Genomic DNA, 16,051 nt, shown 5'->3' on the forward strand with positions numbered 1-16,051 from the left:
CTGAGCTAAATGGTATGCAGTGACTGAGGGAAATGGGATGCAATCACTGAGTGAATTGCGATGCAGGGACTGAGGGAAAGGTGATGCTGTGACGATGGGAAATGGGATGCAGTGAGGGTGTGAAATGGAATGCAGCGTCTGTGAGATACAGTAAACAGTGACTGATGGAAATTGGACGCAGTGACTGTGGTGAAGGAGATGCAGTGATTGAGTGAAATGGGATGCAGTGACTGAGTAAAATATGATGCAGTGACTGAGTGAAATGTGATGCAGTGACTGCGTGAAATGGGATGCAGTGACTGTGGTGAAGGAGATGCAGTGACTGAGGGAAATGGGATGCAGTGACTGAGGGAAATGGGATGCAGTGACTGAGTTCATGGGGATGCAGTGCCCGAGCGGACATGGGATGCAGTGACTGAGGGACATGGGAAGCATTGACTGAGTGAAATGCAATGCAGAGACTGAGGGAAAGGAGATGCTGTGACTATGGAAATGGGATGCAGTGAGTGTGGGAAATTGAATGCAACGCCTGTGAGATACGGGAAACAGTGACTGATGGAAATGCAATGCACTGACTGTGGTGAAGTAGATGCAGTGACTGAGTGAAACGGGATGCAGTGACTGAGTGAAATGTCATGCAGTGACTGAGAGAATTGGGATGCAGTGACTCAGAGAATTGGGATGCAGTGACTGAGTGAAATGGGATGCAGTCTCTGAGTGAAATGGGATGAGTCTCTGAGTGAAATGGGACGCATCACTGAGTGAAATGGGATCCAGTGATTGACAGAAATGTGATGCAGTGACTGATGGAAATGGGATGCAGTGACTGAAGGAAATTGAATGTAGTGACTGAGTGAAATGGGATGCATTTTCTGATGGAAATGGGATGCAGTGTCGAATGGAAATGGGATGCAGTGTCTCGGCGAAAGGAGATGCAGTGTCTCGGGGAAAGGATATGCAGTGACTGAGTGAAATGGGATGCAGTGACTGAGTGAAATGGGATGCAGTGACTGCGTGAAATGCGATGCAGTGACAGGGTGAAATGCGATGCAGTGACAGCGTGAAATGCGATGCAGTGACGGCGTGAAATGGGATGCAGTGACTCCTTGAAATGGGATCCAGTGACTGAGGGAAATGGGACAGAGTGACTGAGTGAAATGGGATGCAGTGACTGAGTGAAATGGGATGCAGTGACTGAGTGAAATGGGATGCAGTGACTGAGTGAAATGGGATGCAGTGACAGCATGAAAGGGGATGCAGTGACTGCTTGAAATGGATCCAGTGAGTGAGTGAAATGGGATGCAGTGACTGAGTGAATTGGGATGCAGTGATTTTGTGAAATGGGATGCAGTGACTGAGGGAAATGGGATGCAGTGACTGAGGGAAATGGGATGCAGTGACTCAGGGAAATGTGATGCAGTGACTCAGGGAAATAGGATGCAGTGATTGAGTGAATAGGGATGCAGTGACCAAGTGAAATGTGATGCAGTGACTGAGCGAAATGGGATGCAGTATTTGTGGGAAGTAGGATGCAATCACTGATTGAAATGAGATGCAGAGTCTGAGGGAAGGGAGATGCTGTGTCTATGGGAAATGGGATACAGTGAGTGTCAGAAATTGAAAGCAGCGTCTGTGAGATACGGGAACCAGTGACTGATGGAAATGGGATGCAGTGACTGAGTGAGATGGGATGCAGTGAGTGTGGGAAATTGAATGCAGCGTCTGCGAGATACGGGAAACAGTGAGTGATGAAAATGGGATGCAGTGACTGTGGTGAAGGAGATGCAGTGATTGAGTGAAATGGGATGCAGTGACTGAGTGAAATAGGATGCAGTGTCTGCGTGAAATGCGGTGCAGTGACTGCGTGAAATGCGGTGCAGTGACTGCTTCAAATGGGATGCAGTGACTGCTTCAAATGGGATGCAGTGACTGCTTCAAATGGGATGCAGTGACTGTGGGAAATGGGATGCAGTGACTGAGTGAAATGGGATGCATCACTGAGTGAAATCGGATGCATCACTGAGTGAAATGAGATGCAGTGACTGACGGAAATGGGATGCAGTGACTGAGGGAAATGGGATGCAGTGACTGAGTGAAATGTGATGCAGTGACTGAGTGAAATGCGATGCAGTGAATGAGTGAAATGAGATGCACTGATTGATGGAAATTGGATGCAGTGACAGAGTGACATTAGCTGCAGTGACTGAGTGAAATGAGATGCATTGTTTGATGGAAATATGATGCAGTAACTGACGGAAATGAGATGCAGTGACTGAGGGAAATGGGATGTAGTGACCGAGGGAATTGGGATGCAGTGACCGAGTGAAATGAGATGCAGTGACTGAGCTAATTGGGATGCAGTATTTTTGGGAAGTAGGATGCAATCACTGATTGAAATGAGATGCAGAGACTTTGGGAAAGAAGACGCCGTGTCTATGGGAAATGGGGTACAGTGAGTGTCGGAAATTGAATGCAGCGTCTGTGAGATACGGGAACCAGTGACTGATGGAAATGGGATGCTGTGATTGTGGTGAAGGAGATGCAGTGATTGAGTGAATTGGGATGCAGTGACTGAGTGAAATGTGATGTAGTGACTGAGTGAAATGTGATGCAGTGACTGAGTGAAATGCGATGCAGTGACTGCGTGAAACGGGATGCATTTACTGCGTGAAATGGGATGCAGTGAATCAGTGAAATGTGATTCAGTCACTGAGTGAAATGTGATTCCGTCACTGAGTGAAATATGATGCCCTCACTGAGTGTACTGTGATTCAGTCACTGAGTGAACTGTGATGCAGTGACTGAGTGAAATGGGATGCAGTCTCTGAGTGAAATGGGATGCAGTCTCTGAGTGAAATGTGTTGCAGTCAGTGAGTGAAATGTGTTGCAGTCACTGAGTGAAAGGGGACGCATCACTGAGTGAAAGGGGATCCAGTGATTGACAGAAATGTGATGCAGTGACTGATGGAAATGGGATGCAGTGACTGAAGGAAATTGAATGTAGTGACTGAGTGAAATGGGATGCATTTTCTGATGAAAATGGGATGCAGTGTCTAATGGAAATGGGATGCAGTGTCTCGGCGAAAGGAGATGCAGTGTCTCGGGGAAAGGATATGCAGTGACTGAGTGAAATGGGATGCAGTGACTGCGTGAAATGCGATGCAGTGACAGGGTGAAATGCGATGCTTTGACAGGGTGAAATGCGATGCAGTGACAGCGTGAAATGGGATGCAGTGACTCCTTGAAATGGGATCCAGTGACTGAGTGAAATGGGACAGAGTGACTGAGTGAAATGGGATGCAGTGACTGAGTGAAATGGGATGCAGTGACAGCATGAAAGGGGATGCAGTGACTGCTTGAAATGGATCCAGTGAGTGAGTGAAATTGGATGCAGTGACTGAGTGAATTGGGATGCAGTGATTGTGTGAAATGGGATGCAGTGATTGAGGGAAATGGGATGCAGTGACTCAGGGAAATGTGATGCTGTGACTCAGGGAAATGGGATGCAGTGATTGAGTGAAATGGGATGCAGTGACCAAGTGAAATGAGATGCAGTGACTGAGCGAAATGGGATGCAGTATTTGTGGGAAGTAGGATGCAATCACTGATTGAAATGAGATACAGAGTCTGAGGGAAGGGAGATGCTGTGTCTATGGGAAATGGGATACAGTGAGTGTCAGAAATTGAAAGCAGCGTCTGTGAGATACGGGAACCAGTGACTGATGGAAATGGGATGCAGTGACTGAGTGAGATGGGATGCAGTGAGTGTGGGAAATTGAATGCAGCGTCTGCGAGATACGGGAAACCGTGAGTGATGAAAATGGGATGCAGTGACTGTGGTGAAGGAGATGCAGTGATTGAGTGAAATGGGATGCAGTGACTGAGTGAAATAGGATGCAGTGTCTGCGTGAAATGCGGTGCAGTGACTGCGTGAAATGCGGTGCAGTGACTGCGTGAAATGGGATGCAGTGACTGCTTCAAATGGGATGCAGTGACTGAGTGAAATCGGATGCATCACTGAGTGAAATGAGATGCAGTGACTGACGGAAATGGGATGCAGTGACTGAGGGAAATGGGATGCAGTGACTGAGTGAAATGTGATGCAGTGACTGAGTGAAATGCGATGCAGTGAATGAGTGAAATGAGATGCACTGACTGATGGAAATTGGATGCAGTGACAGAGTGACATTAGCTGCAGTGACTGAGTGAAATGAGATGCATTGTTTGATGGAAATATGATGCAGTAACTGACGGAAATGAGATGCAGTGACTGAGGGAAATGGGATGTAGTGACCAAGGGAATTGGGATGCAGTGACCGAGTGAAATGAGATGCAGTGACTGAGCTAATTGGGATGCAGTATTTTTGGGAAGTAGGATGCAATCACTGATTGAAATGAGATGCAGAGACTTTGGGAAAGGAGACGCTGTGTCTATGGGAAATGGGGTACAGTGAGTGTCGGAAATTGAATGCAGCGTCTGTGAGATACGGGAACCAGTGACTGATCGAAATGGGATGCTGTGATTGTGGTGAAGGAGATGCAGTGATTGAGTGAATTCGGATGCAGTGACTGAGTGAAATGTGATGCAGTGACTGAGTGAAATGCGATGCAGTTACTGAGCTAAATGGTATGCAGTGACTGAGGGAAATGGGATGCAATCACTGAGTGAATTGCGATGCAGGGACTGAGGGAAAGGTGATGCTGTGACGATGGGAAATGGGATGCAGTGAGGGTGTGAAATGGAATGCAGCGTCTGTGAGATACAGCAAACAGTGACTGATGGAAATTGGACGCAGTGACTGTGGTGAAGGAGATGCAGTGATTGAGTGAAATGGGATGCAGTGACTGAGTAAAATATGATGCAGTGACTGAGTGAAATGTGATGCAGTGACTGCATGAAATGGGATGCAGTGACTGTGGTGAAGGAGATGCAGTGACTGAGGGAAATGGGATGCAGTGACTGAGTGAAATGGGATGCAGTGACTGAGGGAAATGGGATGCAGTGACAGAGTGACATGAGCTGTAGTGTCTGATGGAAATGTGATGCAGTACCTGATGGAAATGGGATGCAGTGACTGAGGTACTGGGAAGGAGTGACTGAGTTCATGGGGATGCAGTGCCCGAGCGGACTTGGGGTGCAGTGTGTGAGGGAAATGGGATACAGTGCCTGAGTGAAATGAGATGCAGTGACTGAGGGAAATGGGATGCAGTGACTGACTGAAATGAGATGCAGTGACTGAGTAAAATGGGATGCAGTGACTGAGGGACATGGGATGCAGTGACTGAGGGACATGGGAAGCATTGACTGAGTGAACTGCAATGCAGAGACTGAGGGAAAGGAGATGCTGTGACTATGGAAATGGGATGCAGTGAGTGTGGGAAATTGAATGCAGCGCCTGTGAGATACGGGAAACAGTGACTGATGGAAATGGAATGCAGTGACTGTGGTGAAGGAGATGCAGTGACTGAGTGAAATGGGATGCAGTGACTGTGAGAAACGTGATGCAGTGACTGAGTGAAATGTGATGCAGTGACTGAGAGAATTCGGATGCAGTGACTGAGTGAAATGGGATGCAGTGACTGAGTGAAATGGGATGCAGTGACTGAGTGAAATGGGATGCAGTGTCTGAGTGAAATGGGATGCAGTCTCTGAGTGAAATGGGATGCAGTCTCTGAGTGAAATGTGTTGCAGTCAGTGAGTGAAATGTGTTGCAGTCACTGAGTGAAATGGGACGCATCACTGAGTGAAATGGGATCCAGTGATGGACCGAAATGTGATGCAGTGACTGATGGAAATAGGATGCAGTGACTGAAGGAAATTGAATGTAGTGACTGAGTGAAATGGGATGCATTTTCTGATGGAAATGGGATGCAGTGTCTAATGGAAATGGGATGCAGTGTCTCGGGGAAAGGAGATGCAGTGTCTCGGGGAAAGGATATGCAGTGACTGAGTGAAATGGGATGCAGTGACAGGGTGAAATGCGATGCAGTGACAGGGTGAAATGCGATGCAGTGACAGGGTGAAATGCGATGCAGTGACAGTGTGAAATGCGATGCAGTGACAGCGTGAAATGGGATGCAGTGACTGACTGAAATGAGATGCAGTGACTGAGGGAAATGGGATGCAGTGACTGAGGGACATGGGATGCAGTGACTGAGGGACATGGGAAGCATTGACTGAGTGAACTGCAATGCAGAGACTGAGGGAAAGGAGATGCTGTGACTATGGAAATGGGATGCAGTGAGTGTGGGAAATTGAATGCAGCGAGTGTGGGAAATTGAATGCAGCGCCTGTGAGATACGGGAAACAGTGACTGATGGAAATGGAATGCAGTGACTGTGGTGAAGGAGATGCAGTGATTGAGTGAAATGGGATGCAGTGACTGAGTGAAATAGGATGCAGTGTCTGCGTGAAATGCGGTGCAGTGACTGCGTGAAATGCGGTGCAGTGACTGCGTGAAATGGGATGCAGTGACTGCTTCAAATGGGATGCAGTGACTGAGTGAAATCGGATGCATCACTGAGTGAAATGAGATGCAGTGACTGACGGAAATGGGATGCAGTGACTGAGGGAAATGGGATGCAGTGACTGAGTGAAATGTGATGCAGTGACTGAGTGAAATGCGATGCAGTGAATGAGTGAAATGAGATGCACTGACTGATGGAAATTGGATGCAGTGACAGAGTGACATTAGCTGCAGTGACTGAGTGAAATGAGATGCATTGTTTGATGGAAATATGATGCAGTAACTGACGGAAATGAGATGCAGTGACTGAGGGAAATGGGATGTAGTGACCGAGGGAATTGGGATGCAGTGACCGAGTGAAATGAGATGCAGTGACTGAGCTAATTGGGATGCAGTATTTTTGGGAAGTAGGATGCAATCACTGATTGAAATGAGATGCAGAGACTTTGGGAAAGGAGACGCTGTGTCTATGGGAAATGGGGTACAGTGAGTGTCGGAAATTGAATGCAGCGTCTGTGAGATACGGGAACCAGTGACTGATGGAAATGGGATGCTGTGATTGTGGTGAAGGAGATGCAGTGATTGAGTGAATTGGGATGCAGTGACTGAGTGAAATGTGATGTAGTGACTGAGTGAAATGTGATGCAGTGACTGAGTGAAATGCGATGCAGTGACTGCGTGAAACGGGATGCATTTACTGCGTGAAATGGGATGCAGTGAATCAGTGAAATGTGATTCAGTCACTGAGTGAAATGTGATTCCGTCACTGAGTGAAATATGATGCCCTCACTGAGTGTACTGTGATTCAGTCACTGAGTGAACTGTGATGCAGTGACTGAGTGAAATGGGATGCAGTCTCTGAGTGAAATGGGATGCAGTCTCTGAGTGAAATGGGATGCAGTCTCTGAGTGAAATGTGTTGCAGTCAGTGAGTGAAATGTGTTGCAGTCACTGAGTGAAAGGGGACGCATCACTGAGTGAAAGGGGATCCAGTGATTGACAGAAATGTGATGCAGTGACTGATGGAAATGGGATGCAGTGACTGAAGGAAATTGAATGTAGTGACTGAGTGAAATGGGATGCATTTTCTGATGAAAATGGGATGCAGTGTCTAATGGAAATGGGATGCAGTGTCTCGGCGAAAGGAGATGCAGTGTCTCGGGGAAAGGATATGCAGTGACTGCGTGAAATGGGATGCAGTGACTGCGTGAAATGCGATGCAGTGACAGGGTGAAATGCGATGCTTTGACAGGGTGAAATGCGATGCAGTGACAGCGTGAAATGGGATGCAGTGACTCCTTGAAATGGGATCCAGTGACTGAGTGAAATGGGACAGAGTGACTGAGTGAAATGGGATGCAGTGACTGAGTGAAATGGGATGCAGTGACAGCATGAAAGGGGATGCAGTGACTGCTTGAAATGGATCCAGTGAGTGAGTGAAATTGGATGCAGTGACTGAGTGAATTGGGATGCAGTGATTGTGTGAAATGGGATGCAGTGATTGAGGGAAATGGGATGCAGTGACTCAGGGAAATGTGATGCAGTGACTCAGGGAAATGGGATGCAGTGATTGAGTGAAATGGGATGCAGTGACTGCGTGAAATGGGATGCAGTGACTGTGGTGAACGAGATGCAGTGACTGAGGGAAATGGGATGCAGTGACTGAGTGAAATGCGATGCAGTACCTGATGGAAATGGGATGCAGTGACTGAGGTACTGGGATGGAGTGACTTAGTTCATGGGGGTGCAGTGTGTGAGGGAAATGGGATACAGTGCCTGAGTGAAATGAGATGCAGTGACTGAGGGAAATGGGATGCAGTGACTGACTGAAATGAGATGCAGTGACTGAGGGAAATGGGATGCAGTGACTGAGGGACATGGGATACAGTGACTGAGGGACATGGGAAGCATTGACTGAGTGAAATGCAATGCAGAGACTGAGGGAAAGGAGATGCTGTGACTATGGGAAATGGGATGCAGTGAGTGTGGGAAATTGAATGCAGCGCCTGTGAGATACGGGAAACAGTGACTGATGGAAATGGAATGCAGTGACTGTGGTGAAGGAGATGCAGTGACTGAGTGAAATGGGATGCAGTGACTGTGTGAAACATGATGCAGTGACTGAGTGAAATGTGATGCAGTGACTGAGAGAATTGGGATGCAGTAATTGAGTGAAATGGGATGCAGTCTCTGAGTGAAATGGGATGCAGTCTCTGAGTGAAATGGGATGCAGTCAGTGAGTGAAATGTGTTGCAGTCACTGAGTGAAATGGGACGCATCACTGAGTGAAATGGGATCGAGTGATTGACAGAAATGTGATGCAGTAACTGATGGAAATTGGATGCAGTGACTGAAGGAAATTGAATGTAGTGACTGAGTGAAATGGGATGCATTTTCTGATGGAAAAGGGATGCAGTGTCTAATGGAAATGGGATGCAGTGTCTCGGCGAAAGGAGATGCAGTGTCTCGGGGAAAGGAAATGCAGTGACTGAGTGAAATGGGATGCAGTGACTGAGTGAAATGGGATGCAGCGACTGCGTGAAATGCGATGCAGTGACAGGGTGAAATGCGATGCTTTGTCAGCGTGAAATGCGATGCAGTGACAGCGTGAAATGGGATGCAGTGACTCCTTGAAATGGGATCCAGAGACTGAGGGAAATGGGACAGAGTGACTGAGTGAAATGGGATGCAGTGACTGAGTGAAATGGGATGCAGTGACTGAGTGAAATGGGATGCAGTGACAGCGTGAAAGGGGATGCAGTGACTGCTTGAAATGGATCCAGTGACTGAGTGAAATGGGATGCAGTGACTGAGTGAATTGGGATGCAGTGATTGTGTGAAATGGGATGCAGTGACTGAGGGAAATGGGATGCAGTGACTCAGGGAAATGTGATGCAGTGACTCAGGGAAATGGGATGCAGTGATTGAGTGAAATGGGATGCAGTGACTGACGCAAATGGGATACATTGACTGAGGGAAATGGGTTGCAGTGACTGAGGGAAATGGGATGCAGTGACTGAGGGAAATGAGATGCACTGATTGTGTGAAATGGGATGCAGTGACTGTGTGAAATGGGATGCAGTGACTGTGTGAAATGGGATGCAGTGACTGAGGGAAATGAGATGCAGTGTCTGAGGGAAATGAGATGCACTGACTGAGTGAAATGAGATGCACTGAATGATGGAAATTGGATGCAGTGACAGAGCGACATCAACTGCAGTGACTGAGTGAAATGAGATGCCTTGTTTGACGGAAATGAGATGCAGTGACTGAGGGAAATGGGATGCAGTGACCAAGTGAAATGAGATGCAGTGACTGAGCGAAATGGGATGCAGTATTTGTGGGAAGTAGGATGCAATCACTGATTGAAATGAGATGCAGAGTCTGAGGGAAGGGAGATGCTGTGTCTATGGGAAATGGGATACAGTGAGTGTCAGAAATTGAAAGCAGCGTCAGTGAGATACGGGAACCAGTGACTGATGGAAATGGGATGCAGTGACTGAGTGAGATGGGATGCAGTGAGTGTGGGAAATTGAATGCAGCGTCTGCGAGATCCGGGAAACAGTGAGTGATGAAAATGGGATGCAGTGACTGTGGTGAAGGAGATGCAGTGATTGAGTGAAATGGGATGCAGTGACTGAGTGAAATAGGATGCAGTGTCTGCGTGAAATGCGGTGCAGTGACTGCGTGAAATGCGGTGCAGTGACTGCGTGAAATGGGATGCAGTGACTGCATCAAATGGGATGCAGTGACTGCTTCAAATGGGATGCAGTGACTGCTTCAAATGGGATGCAGTGACTGAGTGAAATGGGATGCAGTGACTGAGGGAAATGGGATGCAGTGACTGAGGGAAATGGGATTCAGTGACTGAGTGAAATGCGATGCAGTGAATGAGTGAAATGAGATGCACTGACTGATGGAAATTGGATGCAGAGACAGAGTGACATGAGCTGCAGTGACTGAGTGAAATGAGATGCATTGTTTGATGGAAATATGATGCAGTAACTGATGCAGTATCAAATGGAAATGGGATGCAGTGACTGATGGAAATGGGATGCAGTGACTGAGTGAGATGGGATGCAGTGAGTGTGGGAAATTGAATGCAGCGTCTATGAGATACGGGAACCAGTGACTGATGGAAATGGGATGCAGTGACTGTGGTGAAGGAGATGCAGTGAATGAGTGAAATGGGATGCAGTAACTGAGTGAAATGGGATGCAGTGTCTGCGTGAAATGCGGTGCAGTGACTGCGTGAAATGCGGTGCAGTGACTGCGTGAAATGCGGTGCAGTGACTGCTTCAAATGGGATGCAGTGACTGAGTGAAATGAGCTGCAGTGACTGACGGAAATGGGATGCAGTGACTGAGGGAAATGGGATGCAGTAACTGAGTGAAATGGGATGCAGTCACTGAGTGCAATGGGATGCATCACTGAGTGCAATGGGATGCAGTGACTAGGTGAAATGGGATGCAGTGACGAGGTGAAATGGGATGCAGTGACTGAGTGAAATGCGATGCAGTGAATGAGTGAAATGAGATGCACTGACTGATGGAAATTGGATGCAGTGACAGAGTGACATGAGCTGCAGTGACTGAGTGAAATGAGATGCATTGTTTGATGGAAATATGATTCTGTAACTGACGGAAATGAGATGCAGTGACTGAGTGAAATGGGATGCAGTGACAGCGTGAAAGGGGATGCAGTGACTGCTTGAAATGGATCCAGTGACTGAGTGAAATGAGATGCAGTGACTGAGTGAATTGGGATGCAGTGATTGTGTGAAATGTGATGCATCACTGAGTGAAATGGTATGCATCACTGAATGAAATGCGATGCAGTGACTGAGAGTAATGCGATGCAGTGACTGTGAGAAATGCGATGCAGTGACTGAGTGAAATGGGATGCAGTGACTTTGTGAAATGGGATTGAGTGAATGAGTTAAATGAGATGCAGTGACTGATGGAAATTGGATGCAGTGACAGAGTGACATGAGCTGCAGTGACTGAGTGAAATGGGATGCAGTGTCTGATGGAAATGTGATGCAGTGACTGAGGTACTGGGAAGGAGTGAGTGAGTTAATAGGGATGCAGTGCCCGAGCGGGCTTGGGGTGCAGTGACTGAGGGTCCTGGGATGCAGTGACTGAGGGTCCTGGGATGCAGTGACTGAGGGCAATGGGATGCAGTGACTGAGGGAAATGGGATGCAGTGACTGAGGGAAATGGGATGCAATCACTGAGTGAAATGCGATGCAGAGACTGACGGAAAGGAGATGCTCTGACGATGGGTAATGGGATACAGTGAGTGTGGGAAATTGAATGCAGCGTCTGTGAGATATGGGAAACAGTGACTGATGGAAATTGGACGCAGTGACTGTGGTGAAGGAGCTGCAGTGATTGAGTGAAATGGGATGCAGTGATTGAGTGAAATGGGATGCAGTGACTGAGGGAAATGGGATGCAGTGACTGAGGGAAATGGGATGCAGTGACTGATGGAAATGGGATGCCTTGACTGACGGAAATGGGATGCAGTGATTGACGGAAATTGAATGCAGCCTCAGTGAGAAACGGGACACAGTGACTGAGTGAAATGGGATGCAGGGACTGAGGGAAGTGGGATGCAGTGACTGAGTGAAATGGGATGTATTGACTGCTGGAATTGGGGTGCAGTGACCACATCAGTCCTGGGTCATGATCCTGGCCAGGTGTTAGATTTCGAAGTAGTTGATCACCTTGGTGATAGCGATCACAATTCTGTTATGTCTACTTCAGTGATGGAAAGGTACAGGTGTACACCACTGGGCAAGAGTTATAGCTAGGGGAAAGGCAATTACGAAGAGATTATGCAAGATTTAGGGAGCATGGGATGGGGAAGGAAACTGCAGTGGATGGGCACAATAGAAATGTGGAGCTTATTCAAGGAAAAGCTCCTGTGTGTCCTAGATAAGTATGTACCTGTCAGGCAGTGAGTAAGCTGTAGGGTGCGGGAGCCGTGGTTTACGAAGGAAGTGGAATCTCTGGTCAAGAGGAAGAAGAAGGCTTCTGTTACTTTCAGATGTGAAGGCTCAGTTAGGGTGATTGAGGGTTACAAGGTAGCCAGGAAAGACCGAAAGAGAGAGCTCAGAAGATCCAGGAGGAGACATGAGAAGTTGTTGGCGGATAGGATCAGGGTAAACCCTCAGGCTTTCTATCGGTATTTAAGGAAGAAAAGAATGACAAAAGTAAGATGAGGCCCAATCAAGGATAATAGTGGTAAGTTGTGTGTGGAGTCAGATGAGATAGGGGAAGCGCTAAATGAATATTTTTCAACAGTATTCACTCTAGAAAACGACAATGCTGTCGAGGAGAATACAGAGATACAGGCTACTGGACTAAGTGGGATTGAGGTTCAGAAGGAAGAGGTATTTGAAATCTTACAAAGGGTGAAGATAGCAATGTCCCCTGGGCCGGATGGGATTTATCCTCGGATCCTCTGAGAATCCAGGGAGGAGATTGCCAAGCCTTTGGCATTGATCTTTAACTCATCATTGTCTACAGGAATAGTGCCAGATGACTGGAGGACAGCAATTGTGGTTCCCCTGTTCAAGAAGGGGAGTAGAGACAACCCTGGTAATTATAGACCAGTGAGCCTTACCTCAGTTGTTGGTAAAGTGTTGAAAAAGGTTATATGGGATAGGATTTACAATCATCTAGAAAAGAATAAATTGATTCGGGATAGTCAGCACGGTTTTGTGAAGGGAAGGTCGTGCTTCACAAACCTTATTGAGTTCTTTGAGAAGGTGACCAAACAGATAGATGAGAGTAAACCGGTTGATGTGGTGTATATGGATTTCAGCAAGGCGTTCGATAAGGTTCCCCATAACAGACTATTGTACAAAATGCAGAGGAATGGAATTGTGGGAGATATAGCAGTTTGGATCAGAAATTAGCTTGCTGAAAGAAGACAGAGGGTGGTAGTTGATGGGAAACGTTCATCCTGGAGACCAGTTTCTGGTGGTACCGCAAGGGTCGGTGTTGGGTCCACTGCTGTTTGTCATTTTTATAAATGACCTGGATGAGGGCGTAGAAGGATGGGTTAGTAAATTTGCAGATGACACTAAGATCGGTGGACTTGTGGATAGTGACAAAGGATTGGTTGCAGAGAGACATAGATAAGCTGCAGAGCTGGTCTGAGAGGTGGCAAATGGAGTTTAATGCAGACAAGTGTGAGGTGATGCACTTTGGTAGGAGTAACCAGAAGGCAAAGTACAGGGCTAATGGTAAGATGCTTAGTAGTATGGATGAACAGAGAGATTTCGGTGTCCATGAACACAGATCCTTGAAAGTTGCCACCCAGGGTGACAGGGCCGTTTAGAAGGCATACAGTGTTTTAGCTTTGATTAATAGAGGGATCGAGTTCCGGAACCAAGAGTTTATGGTGAAGCTGTACAAAACTCTGGTGCGGCCGCACTTGGAGTATTGTGTACAGTTCTGGTCACCGCATTATAAGAAGGATGTGGAAGCTTTGAAAAGGGTGCAGAGGAGATTTACTAGGATGTTGCCTGGTATAGAGGGAAGGTCTTAGAATGAATGGCTGAGGGACTTGAGGCTGTTTTCATTAGAGAGAAGAAGGTTGAGAGGTGACTTAATTGAGACATATAAAATAATCAGAGGGTTAGATAGGGTGGATAGGGAGAGCCTTTTTCCTCGGATGGTGACGGCGAACACGAGGGGGCATAGCTTTAAATTGAGGGGTGAAAGATATAGGACAGATGTCAGAGGTAGTTTCTTTACTCAGACAGTAGTAAGGGAATGGAACGCTTTGCCTGCAACGGTCGTAGATTTGCCAACTTTAGGTACATTTAAGTCGCCATTGGATAAGCATATGGGCGTACATGGAATAGTGCAGGTTAGATGGGCTTGAGATCGGCATGACAGGTCGGCACAAGGTCGAGGGCCGAAGGGCCTGTACTGTGCTGTAATGTTCTATGTTCTATGGCTAGCTCTCCCTGTGCTCCGTGTGATTTAACTTCCCTCTTGGACTACCGTGAGGAACCTTCTTGAACGCCTTACTGAAGCCCGTATGCGTCCATCTTTCTGCCTTAATCAATGCTCTTGATTACTACTTTAAAAAACTCATTGAAATTACATGAGTTATGATTTCCTGTGCACATGTGCCCTCGGATCCCATGGACTGTTTCCTGTTCTAACAGTCTTCAAATGGGGGATCTTGTCAAAAGCTTTGCTGAAGCCCAAGTAGACTGTATCAAATGCATTGCCCTCATGCACACACCTAGTTAGCTCTTCAGTCATAGATTCATAGAGTCATACAGCACAGAATCAGGACCTTCAGTCCCAATCATCTGTACTGATCAGGTGTCCCAAACTTAACCGGTCCCATTTGCCTGTGTTTGGTATCCGTCTAAACCTTTCCTAATTGTGTACCTGTCCAAATGTCTTTTAAATACAGCAATTTTATCTGCCTCGACCACATCTGTTGGCAGCTCCTTCCATTCACGAACCCCCCGCCCCCCCACCCCTTGTGGAAAGTTGGTTGAAAGTCAAAGCTGTGAATGTTAGAGATTCATCAACAAACCTCTTGCTGTCAACTGAAAGAAGCCAGAGCTGATAAATCTCATTAGTAATCAAAATCATAGTTCTCCAGATTTAGTAACCATTATTTAGTAATTCCTCTTTTAATAGCTCTCACACAGTTGGCTGTCACTGAGGGGACTTCTCCTTGTACGTTTCCTGCCATTAACCCAGTGCACTCTACAGGGACAGAAGACAGTAAAACTAAATAAAGAAACTCTAATTCAAAGAAAGAAGAATTATGGAAATGTCCTGCCCTCACCCCTTCTTTCCTCACAACCGCTCCCCACCCCTTTCACAAAGAACGATCAAACGAATGCTGTTGTAACATCTTACTTTGTTCCAATCCCAGTTTATTTGTTGCTGAAACAGGCATTCTTGCTTTTGGTCCCTTTGCACTTAATTATTCCAGTGCACCCTGCGCACCTCTCGCTTTCTATTCTCGATAAAATCAGGGTCTTCTGCTGTTTATGTTAACCGTTCATAGCACATCCTGTGCCCCTTGACCTGCATCAATTCCAAGTTCAGCAAATCCTCAATTTTAATATTAATTAATAAACTCTAGTTTCGGTTTCAAATCCCTCCACGGTCTTGAATCTCTCCCCTAATCTCTGTAATCCCCTCCAGTCTCCTAGTTTTCAGAGCTATCTACAGTCTTACACTAACTCATTCCTGAACATTTCCAGTTGGAGTTAGCTCACAGGTGGCATTGCTGTGAGCTGCCAAGGTACTAACACTGGAATTTCTTTCCTCAACCACTCTGTCCCTCAACCAGTTATTCCTCATTTCGGACACTGAGCATGAGTGACCTGCAGTGAGGTCTCAAGGAATTGGAGCCAGTTCACCAGAGGATGAAGTCACACTCCATTTCAGGTACAGGGGATTCAGATGAGAACTGCAATGGGGATGGGGTGGCCGACAGAAGAAGGATTGGTGCATTGGCAGGTTAGAAAGCCTGCCATTAATGTCACGGAGCATGAAAGACTCTGGCTTCAATCTGGCGCAGTGTTTGGAACCC

The 16,051-nt window shown here is 46.9% G+C and overlaps 1 long non-coding RNA gene across 2 annotated transcripts in view; it reads left to right on the forward strand.

The window, feature by feature from the left end:
* The window catches only part of LOC132208001 (uncharacterized), a 215,032-nt gene that overhangs the window by 195,924 nt on the left and 3,057 nt on the right, over nt 1-16,051 (forward strand). The gene's annotated exons all lie outside the window — the stretch shown is intronic.

This window comes from Stegostoma tigrinum, unplaced genomic scaffold (assembly GCF_030684315.1).
Source record: "Stegostoma tigrinum isolate sSteTig4 unplaced genomic scaffold, sSteTig4.hap1 scaffold_244, whole genome shotgun sequence".
Taxonomy (NCBI): Eukaryota; Metazoa; Chordata; class Chondrichthyes; order Orectolobiformes; family Stegostomatidae; genus Stegostoma; species Stegostoma tigrinum.